This window comes from Cebus imitator, unplaced genomic scaffold (assembly GCF_001604975.1).
Source record: "Cebus imitator isolate Cc_AM_T3 unplaced genomic scaffold, Cebus_imitator-1.0 Scaffold121, whole genome shotgun sequence".
NCBI lineage: Eukaryota > Metazoa > Chordata > Mammalia > Primates > Cebidae > Cebus > Cebus imitator.
The window spans coordinates 529595-536613 of record NW_016107436.1 but is presented as its reverse complement, the minus strand read 5'-3'; the positions used below and the strand labels follow the sequence as shown (position 1 = coordinate 536613).

Here is a 7019-nt window from a genome sequence, read left to right as displayed (position 1 = left end):
AGGTGGTTTTTCGGGTATAAAAAATCATGGCACCCTCCTTTTGGCACCACAGGTTGGAGAGACGTGAGTCCTCTGTGGTCGCCAGCATAATAAATGACCCTGCAATCTGGCATACTTTTGTCTTGGTGATAACTTTCTACACTCGGTCCAATACAACACATCTGGCCGAGCATGGTGGCTTATGCCTGTAATCCCAGCACTTTGGGAGGCCAAGGTGGTCGGATAAGGTCAAGAGCTTGAGACCATCCTTGCCAACATGGTGAAACCCCATCTCTACTAAAAATACCAAAATTTAGCCAGGTGTGGTGGCGTGCACCTGTAGTCCCAGCTACTTGGGAGGCTGAGGCAGGAGAATCGCTTGAACCTGGGAGGTGGAGGTTGCAGTGAACCAAGATTGTGACACTGCACTCTAGCCTGGTAACAGAGTGAGACTCTGTCTCAAAACAACCAAAAAAACAAAAACAGACTTCATCTGTGTCTGGGAATTAATTCCATCTCAAGACTCAGAGTGCTGCTGAATAAGGCAGAGTAAGGGGTTATAAGTTCTCCCACAGTCTAATAGAGGGCTTCTTAGGAGATAATTTAAATAGTCCTTAGATTCTTTAAAAGGTATTCACAGGGCCGCGCACAGTGGCTCACACCTGTAATTCCAGTACTTTGGGAGGCCGAGGTGGGTGGGTTACCTGAGGTCAGGAGTGTGAGACAAGCCTGGCCAATACAGTGAAACCCAGTCTCTACTAAAAATACAAAAATTAGCTGGGCATTGTAGTGGGTGTCTGTAATCGTAACTACTCAGGAGGCTTTGGTGGGAGGATAGCTTGAGTTCCTCGGAGTTCAAGGCTGCAGTAAGTCCTGATGGCACCACTGTTCTGCAGCCTAGGCAACAGAATGAGATCCTGTCTGAAAAAAAAAAGTTTTCTTAAACACTTAAAGATTTTTTTAGTAATCTTTTTTCTTAATCACTTAAAGATCTTTAGTAAAATGCAATTTAAAATTAGCCTTTTGGTGGTGTGCTGGTTTTCTTTCTTTCTTTTTTTTTTTTTTTGTGACAAAGTCTCTCACTCTGTCACCCAGGCTAGAGTGCAGTGGCACAATCCCAGCTCACTGCAACCTCAACTTCCTGGGTTAAAGCCCAGTGCCCAGGTCTGCCCCCCAACTTCAGATGCCAGTCAAAAGCAGTGTTGTAAGCTATGCTTCTTACAACTGACTATACATTGGGTGTTCCCAAAACCCACTCCCCAGATTTGATTAATTTGCTAGAGTGGCTCATAGAACTCAGGGAAACACTTTACTTATGTTTACCCATTTATTGTAAAAATATTAGAAAAGATACAGATGAACAGCCAGATGGAAGAGATGTCTAGAGCAAGGCATGTGGAAAAAGGCTTGGAAGTTATATGCCCTCCCTGGGTCACCCTCTAGGAACCTCTCTATGTTCGGCTATTCAGAAGCTTCCCAACCCAGTCCTTTTGGGTTTTTATGGAAACTTCATTATGTAGGCATGATAGATTAAGTCACTGGCCATTGGTAATCAATTTAACCTTCAGCCCCTCTCCCCTCTCCAAAGGTTAGGGGGTGGGGCTAAGAGTCCCAACTCTCTCACACTTTGGTCTTTCCACTGACCAGCTGTCATCCTGATGCTATCTGGGTGGTCATAGCCACTAGCCACAATCAGCACAAAAGATACTCATCATTCCAGAGGTTCAAAGAGTTTTAGACGCTCTATGTTAGGAAACAGGCACAAAGACCAAATATATATATATTTATTTATTTTTTGAGACAGCGTCTTGCTCTGTCGCCCAGGCTGGAGCACAGTGGCATACTCACTGCAACCTCTGCCCCCTGGCTTCAAGCGATTCTTGTGCCTCAGCCTCCCAAGTAGCTGGGATTACAGGTGCCCACCACCATGCCCAACTAATTTTTGTATTTTTAGTAGAGTTGGGGTTTCACCATGTTGGCCAGGCTAGTCTGAAACTCCTGACCTCAAGTGATCCACCCACTTCTGCCTCCCACAGTGCTGGGATTACAGGCGTTGAGCCACTGTGTCCAGCTCCAAATATATATTTCACAGTTGTCACAGAGATAGTGGTATAGTGCATGCACTTTAGAACCAGACTGCTTTGCCAGAACCTCTGGCAAATTGCTTGACCTCTCTCCATTTCTCCGTCTACAAAACAGTGATGGGTTAGGTGACTGACCCATCTGGAGGCCCTGGGCTAATGAGGGTGGTATTAGGACTTCAACATTTGAATCCAGGTCTTTTAACTTTTTTGGTCAGTCCTTGTACCATGTCATAGCTGCCTCTGGTCACTTCCTGTGGAACTGTTTTTAGTTACCTTTATGGCAGCCACAACATGTGTACATTGCTGGCCTAAAATAATTATTTGTTGAATGAATAAGTGTTATTTTTTATTAGGAAATCTCCAAAGGGCATATTTGTTTAAGTTGTAGGGACAGAGGTTTTCACCTATTTTTCTTTCCCGCCACCTGTATCCCCTCAAGATTGTTGCTCAGTGCCTCCCCTAAGTGTTTTCTGATCCCTAGAGAAGCCCTTGGAGGGCCAGGTACAGTGGCTTACACCTGTCATCCCAGCACTTTGGGAGGCCTAGGCAGGTCACTGGAGGTCAGAAGTTTGAGACCAGCCTGTTCAACATGGTGAAACCCTGTCTCTATTCAAAATACAAAAATTAGCTGGGCATGGTGGTGGGCGCCTGTAATCCCAGCCACGTGGGAGGCTGAGTTGCGTGCCATTAATCCCAGCTACTCAGGAGGCTGAGACAGGAGAATCACTTGAAACTGGGAGGCAGAGGTTGCAGTAAGCCAAGATCTTGCCACTGCACTCCAGCCTGGGCAACAGAGCGAGACTCCATCTTAAAAAAAGAGAGAGAGAGAGAACCCCTTGAAGTCCTTAGTTGATTTAATTTTTTGCCTCCTTGACTGTAATTTCTTCCTGTCAATAACTATGAATAGTTTGAGATTTGATAAATTAGATTGTTACAGGTGTATAGATGACCCTTCTCTTGGGGTCATAGATGAATAATGGTTTATTACTCATAGCAACAGCAGTAGCAAGAATATCAGCATTGTTTCCTTTTCTTTTAACTTTTTTTTTTTTTTGAGACAGAGTTTTGCTCTGTCAACCCAGGCTGGAGTGCAATGGTGTGATCTCAGCTCACTGCAACCTCCATCTCCTGGGTTCAAGCGATTTTCCTGCCTCAGCCTCCTGAGTAGCTGGGATTACAGGCACCCTCCACCATGCCCAGCTAATTTTTGTAGTTTTAGTAGAGATGGAATTTTATCATGTTGGCCAGTCTGGTCTCGAACTCCTGACCTCAGGTGATCTACCTGCCTCAGCCTCCCAAAATGCTGGGATTACAGGCGTGAGCCACTGTGCTTGGCCGGAGATATTATTTGTATTATACTGGATGGTAAGCATGTATTCACTTTGCTCTGAATGTAGATACTATCTTCCAAAGTTCACTATACAAATATCTTCAAAGAGGTGCCCTGAACAGGTTAGTGCTTTGCCCTCATGACATGCATAACTCTGAGAGATGCATGCAGAATTGTCCTTTTGCTGGTTCTCTGCTGTTCTTCTCTACTTAGTCTGCCTTGTGTTGGGCAGATAAGTGAACAAGGCACTGAAGGTAGGGGAGATATATTTTGCAGTTCCTACCCTCTGTTGTAGGAGAGACAGTCTGGTAGAGGACACAGACATACTGCAAATATAACACAGCAAGCCCTGAGCAGTAAGACATGTGAACCCCACTAGCACTGCTCTCACCAAGAACACTGTTTTTTCCTCTTTTTTATTTGAGACATGGTCCTACTCTGTTGCCCAGATTGGAGTGCAGTGGCATGATCTCAGCTCACTGTAATGACTGCCTCTAAGGTTCAAGCAAAACTCCTGCCTCAACCTCCCGAGTAGCTGGCATTACAGGCATGTGCCACCAAGCCTGGGTAATTTTTGTATTTGTATTTTTAGTAGAGACAGGGTTTCACCATGTCGGCCAGGCTGGTCTTGAACTCCTGGCCTCAAGTGAACTCCTGGCTTCAGCCTCCCAAAGTGCTAAGATTACAGGCCTGAGCCCCCATACTCAGCCCAGTGCCTTCCTACTAGATGTCTCAGGCTTTGATACTATTGACTGATCCTTCTTTTTGAAACTCTTAACCTTCCTTGTCACTGTGACCCATTTCTTCCAGGTTTTTCTCTAATCTCTTGCCTACTTTTTGGCTTTGCCTCTTTTTTTTTTTTTTGGCAACAGACTCTGTTGCCCAGGCTGGAGTATAGTGGTGCAATCCTGGCTCCCTGCAACCTCCACCTTCCAGGTTGAAGCAATTCTCCTGTCTAAGCCTCCGGAGTAGCTGTTACTATAGGTGTGCACCACCATGCCCAACTAATTTTTGTGCTTTTAGTAGAGGCGGAATTTCACCACGTTGGCCAGGCTGGTCTTGAACTCCTGACCTCGTGATCCACCTGCCTCGGCTTCCCAAAGTACTGGGATTACAGGAGTGAGCCACCATGTCCAGCCTTGAAAGTTAGACTTTTAATAAGGGTCTTGCAAGATTGGGTGTCTGGTATAATTTATTTCCTAGCATACAAGTCCCTCCCCCAGTTCCTCATTGGTTGTAACTATGAGGTTACAATCTTCCCTGATGTCACCTAAGTTTCATTATCACCCTTATAAGGTTATACCCTGTCCCCTTCCTTAAGTTTCAATTTCCCAATAATGAAACTTTTTCCCTTTTATGGGCTGACCCCTCCTCTACATTCTGTTCGCTTATCGTGACCTTCTAGGTGCATGAGCTGTGTGGTTAGTTACATTTGCAGGCTGGCTGCCAGTACTTAGATTTATTATTCCTTGAAAATGGGCCATTTAAAATATTTTCTCACATAAGTGTATAGAGAAGTTTTGTCTCTACCTCAAGAAATGGGAAGCTACCGAAGCTTAAACCAGAGGAATATATTGTCCTGTTTGATTAAACACAGCAATGGCCAGGTGTGGTGGCTCATACCTATAATGCCAACATTTTGGAAGGCTGATGTTGGAGGATCGCTTGAACCCAGGAGTTCAAGGCCAGACTGGGAGACAGAGCAAGACCCAGTCCCAAAAAATAAACACAGCAATGCCATGTAGAATAAAACTTCCCTGGTTTTGGGGGAAGAAATCTAAAATATTTATGTTGTACTGGACCGAGCATAGACAGTTAGCACCAAGACAAAAGTATGCCAGATTGCAGGGTCATTTATTATGCCGGCGACCACAGAGGACTCACGTCTCTCCAACCTGTGGCGTCGAAAGGTGGGTGCCAAGACTTTTTATACCCGAAAACCACCTTGGGAGTGGGGGTGAGGAGTGGGGATGGGGATGAAAAGGTTTCAGACATTCCAAGGGCCAGGGGATTCTGTAATTCACCTCCTGGGTGGAGACTAGGGTGGGGGGTCTCCGGACATTCCAAGGGCCAGGGGACTTTTGTCATTCTGTTTGTTACTTCAGTGGTTTACAGAAGTCAAGATAAGCATTTGTTTACACATTGTCTGGGTAGTGATAGAAGTCACAGATCTTAGTTATCCTGGGCTGCTAATTTTAGTTATTACCAGTAAGCAAAGGCTAGCAATTCTGGCAGTTACTGATAAAAAAAGGTAAGCAGCTTTACATAGTTTGCAGGACAAACTAGCAGTTCTATTTACAGAAGCCAAGGCCCCCAGTTATTGTGAGGAGAATGGGGCAGCTGTTGCAACTTATTTAAAAAAACAGTTTTGCATTTTATAAAAATGGGGTTGCTCAGGTTCTGGCTCTAGGCCAGCACAATATCACATTTACATGTCTGGAATTTTGATCACAGGATAAAATTTAATAGGGTGTGCTATGCAGATATCATACTCTGGTTTTGAATTGTCGCTTTCACATTCACGCTTTAGTTCTTCTCAAGGGATTCCCGGATCATTAGCCTCAACCGAGGTGTGTCGCTGACAGTTTCTGGCGCGCCGGCGCACTTTATAGTCGTCAGTGTTACATGTAGAGAAAGTGGGGAAGGGTTAGGAAGTAACTGGCGAGTGATTGGCTGTTTTGCTACCATATGTTAATTAGCATGAGTGCCTAACGTATCTTCGAAATTTTGAGCTTATTTTAAAGGCTTTGTCGAACTTTGGTAATAGAAATATGGTTTTTAGAAAAACATATATCAGCATTCTCCAGAGATAATGGTGCCTACAAAAAACTCACCATCAGCAAAATGTGTGTGAGTCTCTTCCGCATCGGGAAGACATACAGAGCAAAGTTAAGACTATACTTTCAGGGATCATTTCTATAGTTTGTTACTAGAGAAGTTTCTCTGAACGTGTAGAGCACCGGAAACCACGAGGAAGAGGTGCAGTGTTCTCTCCTGAGCGTGAAGCTGGCTTTTGGTGTTGTATTATTGCAGCTGCCATTTGCCATTGATGATCGTTCTTCTCTTCATCTGGAAGAGTTAGAGGGAGAGAACGCAGTCTGAGTGGTTTCCGTTTTATTTCTGTATTAAGGTTAGCTTTGTTTTGCTTAGCAAGTACGTGTTGCTATGCCAACCTTTTGTGTCACTTGCTTTGAAAGAAGTAAGTCTTTCGTATGAGAAGCGGTGGGTTATCTTTCCATTTTAGTTTTGAATGGGTTGTGAGCTATTTCAAGTCACTGTATATACTCTGTGGTTAAGTAGTATTGTTCTGCTTTAGTTTTTTGAGTAGTTGGGGTTATAGGGGCGCTGCTGTACCCTACTAATTTTTGTAGATTTGGTAAAGAGATGGTTTTTGCCACGTTGGTTAGAGTGGTCTTGAGCTTTAAATTAAAGGTCGTAGGTAATTCACCTGCCTTGGCTTCTCAAAGTTCTGGGCTTATAGGTGTGAGCCACAGCGCTTGGCCAGGTTTAGGGAGTTATAGTTTTTATGTCTATTGTTGGTTTTTGGTATTCTGGAGGATTAATTTCTTCTTGGTAGGAAAGCCATGTTTGACATCTACTTACTTTTTTCCTTTTTTTTTTTTTTT

The 7019-nt window shown here is 44.2% G+C and overlaps 1 protein-coding gene and 1 non-coding gene across 2 annotated transcripts in view; both read left to right on the top strand.

The window, feature by feature from the left end:
- The window catches only part of TEX14 (testis expressed 14, intercellular bridge forming factor), an 86291-nt gene that overhangs the window by 3684 nt on the left and 75588 nt on the right, over nucleotides 1–7019 (top strand). The window lies entirely within an intron of this gene.
- On the top strand, nucleotides 6285–6500 carry LOC119472881. Its single transcript, XR_005202059.1, has one exon. It is a non-coding gene; the product is annotated as a small nucleolar RNA U3 (small nucleolar RNA).